Below are 16,633 nucleotides of genomic sequence, written 5' to 3'. Positions count from 1 at the left end.
CAGCTGTGTTTTTCAATAGTTACAAAACTGCCTTCAAGGCTTTCAGACTAGTTGACCGCCTTATAGTCCTACAGCCTGATACACCTGTTATAAAACTGTGATAAAGACTTTCAGAATTGAGACAGCCCTATACTCCCGTTTAACATGCTTATAGTCCTGTTATAGAACTGCCTTAAAGGCTTTCCGACTTGTTGACAGTCTTATAGTCCTACTAGTCTCATAGAACCAGTATAGGACTGTGATAAAGACAGGTAGACTTGGTTACAGCCTTATAGTCCTGTTATAGAACTGCCTTAAAGGCTTTTAGACATGTTGACAGCTTTATTGTCCTTAAAGCCTTATAGAACCATTATAGAAATGTACTGTAGCCTGTTGGACCTGGTTACAGCCTTATAGTCCTGTTATAGAACTGCCTTAAAGGCTTTTAGACATGTTGACAGCTTTATAGTCCTTAAAGCCTTATAGAACCATTATAGAAATGTACTATAGCCTGTTGGACCTGGTTACAGCCTTATAGTCATGTTATAGAACTGCCTTAAAGGCTTTTAGACGTATTGACAGCTTTATAGTCCTTAAAGCCTTATAGAACCATTATAGAAATGTACTATAGCCTGTTGGACCTGGTTACAGCCTTATAGTCATGTTATAGAACTGCCTTAAAGGCTTTTAGACGTATTGACAGCTTTATAGTCCTTAAAGCCTTATAGAACCATTATAGAAATGTACTATAGCCTGTTGGACCTGGTTACAGCCTTATAGTCATGTTATAGAACTGCCTTAAAGGCTTTTAGACGTATTGACAGCTTTATAGTCCTTAAAGCCTTATAGAACCATTATAGAAATGTACTATAGCCTGTTGGACCTGGTTACAGCCTTATAGTCCTGCTATAGAACTGCCTTAAAGGCTTTCAGACTAGTTGACAGTCTTATAGTCCTTACAGCTCTATAGAACCATTATAGAACGGTGCTAAAGACTGTTAGACTTCATTACAGCCTTATAGTCCTTTGTGTTTGGTAAGAAATTAGATGATTTTCTCACTGCAGAAACGTGTGCAAGAATTGGGGTGGAATAGTGTTTTTGGACTGTGGCCTTGGGTTTAGAGAGGCAGCTGTAGATGTAGGTACAGTCTGTTGACATTACACAACTGTTTAGGGACTTGAAGACATGTTCAACTGCCTTACAGGCCTCTATACTACCTATGTCCTTACCCCCTTATGACCTTTCTTTCCTGTCTCATGCACCTGTTGTACACTCTTATAGTCTTACAGAACTGCCCTAAAGCTGTACATTCCACTGTCTTGTATTTCTGACTTGCAGCCTAATAAAAGACTGCCTCATAGGGCGACCGAGGAACCGTAGAATCTGGGGGCTGTTTGGAAATGGGATTTTGCTTGAGTGCTTTTCTCCCTGCAGAAGCTCGTTGAGGGCTCAAATAAGGAATTTTGTGTTTATAAACAGTGGCTTTAGGTTGGCGAAGCAGTCGGAGGATAGCTCCAGTGTGTTTACAATTTTATAGAAGGGCCTTGCATGCCTGCTCTGCAGTCGTACACACCTGTTGTGCAGTGTTACCGAACAGTTTGCTGCCTGACATGCCATCAGATCTCAAAACATAAAACCCTACAGCCTTTAGATGCCCTCATCACAGCCTGCCCCCCAGTCTTATACTCTTTACCGTTAGACTCACATGTCTTGCATGCCTGTCTTCCACACTTACACGCCCATCGTATAGCCCCACGCGCCTGTCTCATGCTATTACAGGCTGTGAGTTGTGTTTATAGCCTTTCACGCCTGTCTTTGGGCCTTACACGCCTGTCCCTCAGCCTTACAAGCCTGTTGCACAGTCTTGCATGCCCCTCTTTCAGCCTTTCAAACCTGTATACTAGTGAAGTAAAAGTCTTACAAACCTGTTTACATCCTAACACATCTGTCTGCAACCTTGGACGCCCATCTCTTTGCGTTAATCCACCGTTAAACACACCTAACACAAGCGATCAGTAAGCAGTGGAGTGCCAGGAAGCAGCAGCACACGCTCTAGTGTCAGTCGCTCTGTGAACAGATGGCAGATGTTTGAGAATGTCCGCATCCCCCTTCAGCTTTCTATTTCCGCCTACAATTGGGGCGCGTTAGAATGAAGCCAGTCCGTTGTGACGTTTTTGGCGGCTCCGTCAACTGCCTCTGAAGACAATAACTCTCACAAAGCTCCATCTACAACTTTGTTGTGGCTGCACAGACTTAAATTGTATGTTGTCCTTCATTTCCCCTTAATGCTGCACTGTTGCGCTGCCTGTAGTAGCCGGCCTGTTTACAGAAATGCTAAAGTTTTACGTTAGTACTATTACAGAACTGTCTTAAAACCTTACAGACCTGTTTAGCTGTCTTATAGACCCGTTACAAGACTGTCTTATATCCTCGTACTTGATATGTTGACAGCCTTATAGGCTTTTGTAATGGTCTTATAGAATTGTCATATTTTACTGCCACACAGACCTGTTTAACAGTGTTATAGCACTCTCTTAAAGCCTTGTAGATGTGTTCACCGCCTTACAGACCTGTTTAACAGTGTTATAGCACTCTCTTAAAGCCTTATAGACTTGTTTACCGCCTTACAGACCTGTTTAACAGTGTTATAGGACTCTCTGTTAACTGCCTTATGGACATGTTTTACAGTCTTATAGGACTGTCCTAAAGCCTTACAGACTTGTTTATTGCCTTATGGACCTGTTTAACAGTCTTATAAGACTGTCTAAAAGCCTTATAGACTTGTTAACCGCCTTACAGACCTGTTTAACGGTGTTATAGGACTGTCTTAAGACCTTATAGACTTGTTTAACTGCCTTACAGACCTGTTTAACAGTATTATAGCACTCTCTTAAAGCCTTGTAGATGTGTTCACCGCCTTACATACCTGTTTAATAGTGTTTTAGGACTGTCATAAAGCCTTACAGATTTGTTAACAGCCTGTTAGGACTGTCCTAAAGCCTTACAGACTTGTTTACCGCCTTATGGACATGTTTTACAGTCTGTTAGGACTGTCTTAAAGCCTTATAGACTTGTTAACCGCCTTATGGACATATTTTACAGTCTGTTAGGACTGTCCTAAAGCCTTACATACTTGTTTACTGCCTTATGGAGCTGCTTAACAGTGGTATAGCACTTTCTTAAAGCCTTAAAGACTTGTTTATTGCCTTATGGAGCTGTTTAACAGTGTTATAGCACTTTCTTAAAGCCTTATAGACTTGTTAACCGCCTTATTGACATGTTTTACAGTCTTATAGGACTGTCCTAAAGCATTACAGACTTGTTTATTGCCTTATGGACCTGTTTAACAGTCTTATAAGACTGTCTTAAAGCCTTATAGACTTGTTTAACCGCCTTACAGACCTGTTTAACAGTGTTATAGCACTCTCTTAAAGCCTTATAGATGTGTTCACCGCCTTACAGACCTGTTTAATAGTGTTTTAGGACTGTCTTAAAGCCTTATAGACTTGTTTACCGCCTTATGGACCTGTTTAACAGTGTTATAGGACTGTCTTAAAGCCTTATAGACTTGTTTACCGCCTTATGGAGCTGTTTAATAGTCTTTTAGGACTGTCCTAAAGCCTTACATACTTGTTTACCGCATTATGGAGCTGTTTAACAGTCTTATAGGATTGTCCTAAAGCCTTACAGACTTGTTTATTGTCTTATAGACCTGTTTAACAGTGTTATAGCACTCTCTTAAAGCCTTATAGATGTGTTTACCACCTTATAGACCTGTTTAACAGTGTTATAGCACTCTCTTAAAGCCTTATAGACTTGTTTACCGCCTTATGGACCTTATAGAACAGTCTTACAGAACTTTTACAGGATTGTCTTAAAGCTTCATAGATTTGTTTACAGCATAGCATTATAGGCCTGTTTTACAGTCTTATAGAAAAAACTAATATGACTGTCCTAACACCTTATAGAACATGTTTTCCACCCTAATTAAGCGTTAAACAGTATTCTAGAACTGTTATAAGACTGCGTTTAAGCCATTTAGACTAGTTTTGCTTCCTTTGTGATCTATTAAACAGGCTTGCAGGACTCTAGGACTGCATCCAAGCCTTCTAGACTTGTGAGAACTGCCTTACAGACCAGTTTAAGAGAACTGTCTTAAAGCCTTGTAGCCTTATAGGCAGGTTTATCAGTCTTTCTTATACTTGCTTAAAGGTTTTCAGACTAGTTGACAGTCGTGTAATCCTGTGCAACACTCTTATACAACGGATATGGAACTGTCTGAAGACTAAACTGCCTTGAAGACGTGTTTAGAGCCTTATACACCTGGCATACACTCTCGTAGACGTCTCACATACAGTCTTTCATTCCTCTTCAGAGGCCAATTGCCCTGGTTTACACTGTTCACTTGTTTGTTTGGTTAAAAATGGCGTTTTGCAAGTTGTTCAGTGTTTCCTTACTGTGGTTTTGGGTTGGAAGAAAAGGTCCTGAAAGGCGTCAGAACGAAAATAGTGGGGCTGAATGTGCTGTTTACTACAAAGTACTGAGCTTGGATTGGATCTCTTTGGAATTTGATGAAATGTCATGAAATTGCAATGACAAAAACGTGAAATAAAGACATGGAGAGGAGAGAAAGATAAATTAAACTAGCTAGCTAACGCGAAGTTAAAACCCCTCACACACTGGACGCACAGTTCCACGTCCAGAAATTTGAACCGTTGTTTTAATTTGGAGACCACAGAAAGCCACAGTAGATCCACATGTATTAATGGATCTAAATAAATAGTTCTCAAAGTTAGTTTTGCAGCGTAGTTTCATCGTATTTCATCTATTTCATGATGTTTCCTCATTTTAGTACCTTTTCATATTCATTCTTTGTGTTTTTTTGTAAACAAATGTGACGTTTTAAGCAGAAAACTGTAGAAACGCCTGCAGCAAAGGCACACTGATGAGCCCTCAGCTGAATGTTGAAGCTAAATACACGCCAAGCTCTGGAAACTAGTTAAACTTTAACCAAATTTCCAGAGAAGGCGAGGTGTCACAAAACTTTTAACCTACTGGGAGTGTTTGCTTTCTTTCTATCTCGGTTCAGACAGCTCAAACATCTGCACTAATATTAGAACATATCATATTTGTCTTCCTTTTGAAATGAAATGAGTCAGTTCTGGGTTTACAACCAGGACGGAGAGCATTGGTGTGCATTGTGTACTCTTGATAATGTAAGGCCTTGGAAACGTTGGGCTAGAAAAGTCTGATAAAGCATTGTGATTCTTTGTTTTCTGATCATTTATTGAGTTTTTTAGTTGTTGTTTGAGGAATAAAATGATGCACCGAAGGCATTTGACTTTGGTTGTGGTGGAAATACTTGCGCATATGTGCTTTTACAACCCTGTTTACAGCCCTGTTATTTTACCTCAGAATGAAACCTGTGGAAAACATCAAAACATCAACTGTAACAAAAACACTGTAATTATTGCTGTTGTCCTCTCCTTGTGTCCTCTCAGCGCAATGCGTGGTTAGCTTTTAGCCTTGCTCCCACTCGCTTCCCCAGGTTTGGCTTTTTTTCTGGACTGTTTTTGGTTAAAAGTGAGCCAGTGCTTTCCCTTATAATGTGTGTTAAGCTCCAGTTTGTTTTCCAGGGAGTGGACGATGGAGAGGAGATATAATAAGAGAATGCTAGCGCTGGCTAACGTTAGCTTTGGCCTAGCGCATCTTCCTATTTACCTCTGCGGCTTTCGCTTGTTTGCGTGCCAGATCAGAGCTACTCTTCTGCAGATCACTGGCAAAGGAAACTCCGGGGTCACCACGTCTGGCTCCTGGAGCAACCCGAATTCTGATAGCTAGTCGAGTCTGGAGGTGATGAGCTGCTCTCCAGTATCAACAACACCATATTCTCCTGAAGTTGCAACACGGTTTACTATTTCGCCAAATTTGACTAGCGATTTCTATAGTGGGCGGGGTTGCTGTACATTTTTTGAGGCGTAAATATAATGAAGCAAGACTGTGATGTCACAGTTTTGGGGTTTTTCAATCAGCCTGTTTTGCAGCTCTGTTTTGGTTCTGCAGGATGTTCTTCTGAAGGAGGAACAGCAGTGTTTGAGGTTCACGGTTTGTCCCTTTTATGTACCGAACTCTTGTTATTTAACTATGCCAAAATAAATACCGTTTGTTATTCTAGGAACACTTTAAATGAAATGATTTTTTAAATTAATTTAATTCATTTTACTATTGTGAAATATTTTATTGCAAAATATTTTGACTCGAGAGCTTAAATTCTGGATTTTGTGAAGCTTTACCTATTTGGTGAAACGGGTAAAACCTTTGTTTTTAAGTTCTCAGTGTTGTGATGTTTTCTAGGAATCCCACACTAGGGCTTTTACTGTAAGTTTGGAGCTTTGCTGAGTGAGGCTTCTGAACAGTGAAGACGTATTGTTCTTCATGGCGTGTGAAACGAGCTCAGAGCTGTTTGTCTGGCCACTACTCGTCTTCCCGCCAAGAGTTTTATGCAAATCACTATGGAGCAGCGTAACTAATGGCTGACTAATGCCTTTGAGCAGACTGCCTGGGTTCTTTTATTTATCTCCTGCTAAGAAGCGTTTTTTGGACTTTTTTCTGACGTCCTTTTTTTTCCCATCACTTTTTTAATGGTACTTTCACTAAAAAAATGTCCCTTCTTCGGGACGTTAGCAGCAAATCCTGCAGAAAGTCCTGTAAGTTGTGAGGTGGGCCCTCCATGAGCATTAATAAGCCTAGGGCGTCCATGACCCTGTCACCATTTTATCAGTGGTTCTTCCTTGGAGCACTTTTGGTGGGTACTGTCAATGGGTAGAATATACGCTGTATAGACAAAAGTATTTGGACACCTGCTCAATCATAGCTTCTTACAAAATCTTATATCCTGCTTTTGAGTAACTAGCTCTACTGTCCCGGGAAAAAGGCTTTCTGCTAAATTTGTGGAGCATTGCTGTGAGTATTTGATTGCATTCAAGACAAGACGAGTGTTAGTGAGGTCAGGAACATCTAAAACTCCCATCCCAAAAGTACAGGATTTAAAGGATCTGCTGCTTACATGTTGGTGCCAGATACCACAGTACACTTTCAGAGGTCTTGTGGAGTCCATACATTGATAGGTCAGAGGGACCTACACAATATTAAGCCAGTGTTTTTAATGTTATGGCTGAACATTATACATACAGGGCTCTGCCACATTAACATCCAGTTAATGAATTTGGTGAAAGCTCTAAGTGTGTTCTGCAGCATTCAGAGTTCAGTTAGAATGGGAGTGAGTGAGTCAGAGGAACAGAAATCCAGCCCAGAGGCAAGAAAAATAACGCTGAACAACCTAACCACCATATTTCACATCCAGCCCCATGTGTGTGATCTCCCAGATCGCTCACAGAATGGAGCTTGTTTCTTCAACCACCCACTTCAAAGACCTGCTGTGGGAGTTGGTTGTATCTGGAGTCGGGCGAGTTACCCTAAGCATATACCATTCTTGGTGACGTTACAGTGTAACCCAACACTGATCAGTATATGTAATCTTGCCTACTGTGTAGGCATGTGCAGCCCTGTGAAATCAACAGACTTTTACCCTCAGGCAATAAGCTAATGGAGTTAAGCGATTTAAACATTTTTTCTCCTCAGCGGATGACGTGCCAATGCTCATTACTTTTCATTTTTCATGTTATATTAGCTTGAGTAGCTAGCATAAATATGTGGAAAAAGCCACGCCACAGCCATCAGTGCTACACTATGTGGTAACAAAAGTATTGAGACACCTGCGTATTCATAGTTTCTTCCAAAATCAAGGCTTTTAAAAAATAGTTGACCCTGCTTTTATTGAAGTGACTATTTTTACTTACCAGGAAAGGCTTTCAATCAAGACTTGATTTTGGAAAGTTTCAGTGGGGATCTGATTGCATTCACAGACAAAAGTGTTAGTAAAGCCAGAACGTTGGATGATCACCATCTTACCGACTGCAGTCTCAAGATTTCCTATTCCACACATACCACTGATCCAAACGTACTCGAAAAGCTCCAGTTTTGTCTCATCGCTCCACAGAACAGAACCCAAAACGTCAACAAAACTGGACCTTTTCAGGCTTATGGATCAGTGGTATGCCAGGAGGAGGAAGAATAATGCATAAGCTGAAAAGAACAACTTGCCTACAGTGAAGTCAAGTATCAGAAAACCCTAGGAGAAAGCATCATGCCTTCCGCGAGAAATCTGACGCTTGGGCGTCATTGGGCCTTCCAACAGGACAATGATCCCAAGCTTACCTCATAGTCCTGCAAGGCTCGATTAAGAAGAAGTCCTGGAAGATTCTGGAATGACCATCACAGTCGCCTGATTTGGACCCTGTAGTAAATCTTTAGTGGGATTTGCAGAAGGCAGTTGCAGCAGCAAACCCAAGAATATTAGTGAACTGGAGGCCACTGCCCATGAGGAATGGGCTAAGATTCCTCAGGAGCGCTGCCAAAAGCTGGTATTTGGCTATGCATCACATTTGTAGCAGGTTATAACAGCACAAGATTGCACTGCAAAGTACTAAAGACGCTCTTCCTGAAGGGGATCAATAATTCTGAGCATGCAGTCATCATTAAAAGTGGCATTTTGGGCTGATTTTGGAGAAAACACTTGCTCTGGTAGTTTGGTAAATTGTACATTTTGCTAAAAAATTTTTTAAAATAATTTCGATTGTGACTGTAGGTGAAGTTTAGTTAAGTGTTTCTGTAAGCGGCTGCTAACTGATGAAAAACAGTGGCGTTATGAAATATATGACTACATTTTGGGATGAGAAAAACATGCCTGAAGGCCTTTCTCCATAATCTAACATTCTATTAATTTCATCTCTTCCTGGTTTGCCTGTCTACAAGTCTTAACAACTCTCCACCACCCCGTCACGCCTTTTAACATTGCCATCTATCATGCCTGGCATTAGGCCAGTTCCTCCTCTCCAACAAAAGCAAGATAAACTATTTTTAATAGCCTTGATTTCGCAATAAGACTTACACCCCAGCCCCCCAACGTGTTCTTTCAAATCATCATAAGCTGAGGGCATTGTCCGAACTAGCAAAGCTTTGCGCTTTCATCACCTCACTAGAACGAGAAGAGCTGAATTTGCCCTTTATAGTGTGTCAGTTTGTCATTTGCTGGAAGGCTTACATGGATTTGAGTGTGAGTGCATACACATACACACCAGCCTGGCAATTTCATGGATTTGGAAAGGCACCTGAAGTAAAAATAGGTGGAGAAATAGGTTACAGTGCTATTTAGCAAAGTAATACAGATTTCCACTAGCGGGTCATCACTTCTAGGCTGCTGTGTCAAACACTGGCACATTGATTTCACGCCTCAAAGTAGAACCGCAAATGTCAGTCCCATCAACCTCAACTAGATTTGATACAGTATCTTTCTCATCCACCACTCATGTCCAAAACATCAGCTGTTGTAAATGTACGTTGTGTATTCTAGGGGAATTTATCAACATTATCAATGTGTAGAGGCCGTACTTTTAGCCTGGCTAGCTCTCACTGTGAGTTGTTGATGAAACTACCTTCACCATGTTTGGAGGCTGTCCTTTAGCCTGGCAAGCTCTCACTGTGAGTTGTTGATGAAACTACCTTCACCATGTTTGGAGGCTGTCCTTTAGCCTGGCTAGCTCTCACTGTGAGTTGTTGATGAAACTACCTCCACCATGATTGGAGGCTGTACTTTAGCCTGGCAAGCTCTCACTGTGAGCTGTTGATGAAACTACCTCCACCATGTTTGGAGGCTGTACTTTAGCCTGGCTAGTTCTCACTGTGTTGAACACACAGTCAATGCAAGACATTGATGAAGTCCAAGCTGCTTAGACAGCCTGCAGACAGTTTTTTTTTTAGGGTCATCATCACTTCTCTCTTTCTCTCTCTCTCTTTCTCTCTCTCTCTCTCTCTCTCTCGACCTTGTAACTACCCTAACCTCTCTCACACGACTCCATCACTCATTCCTTTTCACTCTTATCTCTCTCTCTGACATTCGCAAACATGTCCTGGTTCATGTCAGACAGGGTCATGACTGCGTTCTGTCAGCACTAAGACAACGCTGAAGCCTTGCAGACTTGGAAGAGCCAGTCTCGACATCCCCGCAGGCCATAACTGGAGAGATTTATACGCCGGGCTCTGGACCAGTCCACACAAAACCATACCAAAGGTACCCAGTTATTATGAACAGCGTTTGGGCTGAGATACTTCCAGGGAAACACTTCTGTGAGTTGATGTGGGGGGTAAGCACTTACCCCTCAAGTTTGCAGGGCAGGGTTCTCCACAACCAGGGTTGCAAACCTGTGAAATACAACCTTCTTCAAGGGCTCCTTAGCCAATGATAACCTGTTTGTTCTGGATAGGATCAAAACCAGTTCCATTGTTGATTCAAAGAGATGAAGTTCTCTTTGCGAGCTTTCGGTACCATATAGCCTTGGTTCTCAAAAGGACACTCAAGGATCATCATGAGTCCATGATTATTGTTGTTAAGTTATATAAGCAAGAAAGAAACAAGTGGTTGTTCTAAGTGGTTGCTTAGGTGTTGCCCAGCAGTTTCTGTAGTATCACAGGTTGCTGCTATGGGTTTGCTAAGAGTGGTTGCTATGGCCAGGTTATTTTTTTTAGGGTGTTGCTAGGTGGTTGCATTGGCATCACATGAAAACTGTCTAGATCTGACCATGTTCCTTCCATGTGCAAAAACTGCTAAGCATAAGTGCGCGGCTTGCTAACAAGGCCATGCATTTCGCGACAGGCCCAAAGTGCTGGGATCAGCTCCAGTCTGTACCGCCCATCAAAGATCAGTGTGTATGTGCTGACATCTCAAGTGCCTGTGGGTGTCTGGGTGAGTTTGACACCACGACTTACATGATTGAAGCTACAGAGGTCAGGTGTTAAGGGGAACGATGCTTCAAATAGTCAGGCCTACGTTATAGGTGTAACGGTCGCAGCCTGTCTGGTCTTGCCTTTCTAGGACTATGTGACCCAAAGCCCAAAGAATAATGATGATGTATTTGTGTCAAACTCCCTGAAAGGCCTCTGGCGTATTGTTTTTTTTTTTTTTTTTTTAAGCAGTATCTGACCTGCCCTCTGCGCCACCGCCGCCTTGTCTCGCAACCTTCTCGGTTTCTTAACCCAAGCAAGCTGTTAAACCCATGGACGGGGTCAGTAGGTTCACACTTTCCAAGTCTTATTCCCGATTCGATTGTCCTAATTAACGACGTACTTGTCATGGATAACTGGAGACTGTATTTGTGTTCGATTGGTGGGCGTATTGAAGGACCGTGGCGAGGACCTTGTTGAGGCGTAAACACACGGGTAAGAATAGAAACGTGTTTACAAGAATCACTAATAAATAAACAAACGTCTTGGTGGTTAGCAGAGAGAAATGGAGGGCGAGTGAGGGCGAGTGTTGTCCCAGTTTCCCTCAGGAATGGTTGTAAGCCTGTGGTCATGTGATGTAAAAGAAAGCTCAGTGCAGTTGAGGGGTGGGCAGACTCGGGCTGGTGTGCCTGGGGCTTGTGTGCGAGACCAGCGAGGCAGCAAGTGAGGGTAATAAAGCCTCACAATGCCTGCTCCTGTGTGCAGTCCGAAACTTTCTGGTCAGGAAAGTTTGAATGCCAGATTATTTCATAAGTGTACGTGCACCGAGACTAATTTTGATATCTGGGAATCTTGAGGAGTTAATGAGTGTTTATCCAGTTACACCACATGGAGGAAAAAACAACAGCAAAAACAGCAGAGAAATGGCGGGCGGTAACGGAGGCTGCCTCTTTCGATAAGCTGTTGAGCTGACAGTCAAATCTACACAAGATTGGTGGGTCTACTGGTCCATTCATCTAAAACTCTTCAGACAGTGTACAGAGCAGAAACCAGTGTACAAAACTAGAAACCTCCAGAAATGGAGATGCATGCTTTTCATTGGACAGCAGAGATATGCAGTATTACAGTTACAAATACAAGCAAAACTGCCATGTTTTACGGCCCACTTAAACCAGAGTTGGCCGATTTACCGAAAATTAGTCCAAACGTTCGGAAGGCAATCGTCGTAATCTTGCCCATGATGATAGCTTATATAACCGTTCGTTAGTCGTAATCGAGGTCATATCGCCCAGCCCTAGATTTAGCATAAAACTGATAAATCTACAAATTATTAGCACTGGACCCACTGGACGGGTTAAGTAATTTGCTCAGTGACACAATTGCTTTCAGGACAGAACCCAGCCTTGTTGATCATTTGCCCAGAACCCAAGACCTTTTAACCAGACTTTGGATTTGGATCAGACTAATGTGCTGGACTCAGGACTAATCCTATGTTTAGGCTATAATACTTTAAGAATATCCTGCCCAGCTCATTAATAACCCCTTACTGCGTTACTATGGGGGTAAGTGCAAGGCAGGGTTCTCCACAACCAGGGTTGGGAACCTGTGAATGACACGCTTGAAAGGTACTGCCAATGAACTCATCGACCCATTCTTAGCACCCCTAGCACTAGCAACACTCTCGACGCTAGAAGAGGAAGGAAACGTCTTCTCAGATACATGTAAAACCAGGCACGGCCTGCGGCCGGGTCCACCAGCTACACACCACCACCTGGTGCCATATAGCCCTTCTTCTCAAAATCCTTAGGGATCCTTGGGGGCCCATGATTCCTCACTCAAACAATCGTTGGGTTTTGTACGCCATATTTTTCCATTTTAGCAGTCAGTTGTGCCCGGAGTGACCTGCGTTAAGAAGCTGCAGGATAGTCCCACTGGACGAATGAAGTAACTCGCTCGATGACACAATTGCTGAACCCATGTCTTCTTGACCATTTGACCAGAACCCAAAATCCACTGACCAGACAAATTTCGTCATATTCCTGTCTGCTTGAAGCAATGGACAACCCTTGGTTTTTTGGCGTTTGTAAGGCTGTGTGGATTAGGAATCCTTTATCCTTTCCACCTTTGGTCCTTTACCTCCACTGTGGAGTCTGGAATTCCCGCAGTTTCGCTTGGAGCTTGAATCTGGACTCATCTCAGCAGAAGAAGCTTGACTTGTTCAGAATCCTCTCTGTGGTTCCTTGACCTTCTAGATCAGGAATTACCGGACTTATTCGGAAAGTCCAGTCAAGCAGGACCTAATCAAGTGTTGAGGACCAATTAGGGGTGATTTTACTTGATTGGAAAAACCCGCAGCCACCTGCAGGCACCTGCAGCCACCAGAGCCTTTGTGGGTAGGATTTGGGACACCTGTTCCAGATCTTTGGTTTCCAACAGAGTCGACCTTATTCGAATAGAAACTAGAGTGGGAACTTCAACAAGTCGGGAACCTACTTGAATGTATAACGTAGAAGTTGCCAGTTGACTGGCTACCCAGTTGTCGGCGAATCAACTCAGTCTGCTGCAATTCTCCATGCTGAGTTGACCGTTTACCCAGTAGACCGTCCTACCTCTGCTCTCTTTACTCTTTGGCCTAATTTCAGACTGTCCAACACACCCCGGCCTCCCTAAAGATTGATTTAGGCCGCCGCCAGTGGTGTCACAACAGGAGTCAAGGACGCAGTCACGCTCCAAAGAGGAATGCTTACGTCCATTTCGTTCCACCGGGCTAAGCTGCCCCCTTCCATGTGCGTGCAGTCTGGACAATCGCAGATCTCTGCTCAGGCACTCTCAAAAATATTATCTTGTTGAAAAGCTGTTTGTCGGAAAGCGAGCAGTGGCAGTTGCAGAATGTCCGTCAAGTAAGTTGTTTTTCCGGCATCTTGCTCTACAGAGGCTTGAGGCCGCTGGATGAAAGAGCAGGGATAAGTAGTTGTTTTTGAAAGGCCTGATGAAAGAATCGGTGATAAGGGTCCTCTCTTCTTGGGTCTTTTCATGATTCTTTGATTCAGGCTTTAGTGAGAAAGCGCTTATCTAGATCCGCCCCAAGCCAGTAGGGTGACGGGCCTGGCCCTGATGAAACCTTCCTTCTGGACTTTATCACTGTTGGGAGATTTGAGGAACGCTACAATTGTTTACTTAACCCAGAATCCGAAGCTTGTTTACCATGTCATGGTCCGATTCCTCCCAGTTACCCCAGGTGACACCAATGACACGGGCATCACTGGCGTTATTCAACAGGTCACACGCTGGGCCTGCTTAGGATCCGAGGGAAGGCAACAGGTGTTGACTTGGAGCTCACGTCACTTCGCAGACCTCTTCGAAATTTAGGCCTTTCGGCCTAATTATAGCCCTCGGTTGTTTAATCACAGGCTTTGGCTGTTTAGCTTGTTGATAAACCACAACGACGGCTTTCACCTCGGTTGGTTTTGCTTGTTATGCCTGACATGTATCCGGGCAACCCCAAGTATTGCTGTTTCAGCGCTGATCTAGATGTGCTATTTGCGGGCTATCAGTTTAGTCACGTCACTCTGCTCTTTCTTGCTTTGAGTCATTCAGCATCCTGAACAAAGCCACTGTGAATCTAAGAATCAACCTCCCCCCCAACACTCCCTCTCGCTCTGTCTCTTCATTGCTGTCTTTCCCTCAGGCATGCTGTGCCTGAGCTTTTAACTAGTGCTTTTCATCTGGGAAAGATTTGGCAGAAAGATTCCCCCCTGTCTCAGTAGATAGGGAGGTTGGGCCTGGGTTGTTTGGGAATGTCTGCTGCTGCAGATTACTTAGCAGTGGTCACCCTGTGTCAGAATGTGGGAACTGAAAAGGAGACATGCTTGAATTTTTGAGGTAGTAGTTCTGCTCTGATAGGTTGAAAGGTTATCGCAATATATCTCAATATAATGAACCGCAATCCCTGGTATCCTATTGGCAAACTTTAATACACAGCCCTAATACCTATTCATATCCCAAACCCACCCACACTCACCCATACCCCTACTCAACCATTAGCATATCATTAATAGCTATACCCACCCATTTTCATACCCATCAATTCCAATATCCATCCATACCCATCCATACTTATACCAGTGTATACCATAACCATTCATATCCATATCCATCCATTTCCATACCCATCATTTCCAATAGCCGCCTATACTCATACCAGTATATACCATAACCATTCATATCCATATCCACCCATTTCCATTCCAATCAGCTCCAATACCTATCCATACTTATACCAGTATATACTATAACCATTCATATCCATATCACCTAATTTCCATACCCATCATTTCCAATAGCAGCCTATACTCATACTAGTATATACCGTAGCCATTCATATCCATACCCCCTAATTTCCATATTCGTAATTTACAATACCTATCCATACTCATACCAGTCTTTACCATAGCCATTCATATCCATACCCACCCATTTCCATTCCGATCTTCTCCAATACCTATTCATACTCATACCAGTATATACCATAACCATTCATACCCATACCCACCCATTTCCATTCCGATCTTCTCCAATACCTATCCATACTCATACCAGTATATACCATAACCATTCATACCAATACACCCTAATTTCCATACCCATCATTTCCAATAACAGCCTATACTCATACCAGTCTATACCATTACCATTCATACCCATACACCCTAATTTCCATCATTAATACTCATTCACTCCAACACCCATCCATACCATAGTCAGTCATACCCATACCTCCCCTCCATTTCCATACTCATCATCTCCAATACCTATCCATACTCATACCAGTCTATACCATAGCCATTCATATCCGTACCCCCTTCCTTCCAGGGGTAAACAAACTTGTGACGTTTCATCAGAAACATGCTTTATCATCCCTGACATCCTGGACCCAGTCCGTTGCATGTAAACAAAGATTCTGGAAACCTCCGAGAGCACATCCTGCCGTTAGAAGCAGTTTGTGTACTTTAGGGGTTGAACTCTGCAGGGTTCGGAGGAAGAAACCATGAATGAGGGTTGTTTTTCCTAACAGCTAAAAAAAAAGCATGCACTGCTTTTATTAATTGCAGAGCGCCGCTAGCTAATGTGAACGCCTCTTCCTCACAGCCTGGACCCCTCGCTGCTGTGGAATGTTGTTGCTATAGGTTACTTTGGTCGCCATGGGTTGCTGTGAGCAGCCCCTCCATTGTTCCCAGGGTGTGTGTGTGTGTGTGTGTAGTCGTTGAGCTTTAAGGCAGCAGACATACATCCCTGATGCAGGAGGGGCTTAGAACAAGGGCTATATTGTCTTCTTGCTGCCGCCTGTTTCTGTCTACACCCTGCATAACAGGGTTCTTTGGGGGTTCTGTATGAAGGGAGTGGTCCTATAAATGAAGTTAGACAACTAGGGATGTCCAGATTGAGGTTTTGGACCCCCTGATCCGATCCAAGTCTCTGTCGGACGATAGCGATCCGATTTACTACCCCGGGTACCCCGGTGCTAATCCACTAAAGAGGGTATGCGTTGTCCGCAACATCTCAAAATGAGGACGGTATCTCAAAACAACGTGTCTGATGGGTCGAGACTCTGTTCTGTGTCTATCTAGAACATAGACTAAATAAGTTCCCCCATTCCCCCATGTGCATTCAGGAGAGCTCAGGTGTGGGAGCCCACCGTAGTTGCAAGTTTAGCGATGCTTAGTTCGACTGAAAGGGCGAGCAAGCAAACCTGGATGAACCCTCAAATCTCAGCTCTCAGATATGAGGCTCTAAATACCTGTAAATACCCGTAAA

General features: G+C 43.1%; 1 protein-coding gene across 2 annotated transcripts in view; it reads left to right on the top strand.

The window, feature by feature from the left end:
• The window catches only part of scarb2b (scavenger receptor class B, member 2b), a 62,492-nt gene that overhangs the window by 812 nt on the left and 45,047 nt on the right, over positions 1 to 16,633 (top strand). The gene's annotated exons all lie outside the window — the stretch shown is intronic.

This window comes from Salminus brasiliensis, chromosome 18, assembly GCF_030463535.1.
Source record: "Salminus brasiliensis chromosome 18, fSalBra1.hap2, whole genome shotgun sequence".
NCBI classification, from domain to species: Eukaryota; Metazoa; Chordata; class Actinopteri; order Characiformes; family Bryconidae; genus Salminus; species Salminus brasiliensis.
This window is presented reverse-complemented; position numbering and strand designations above follow the sequence as displayed.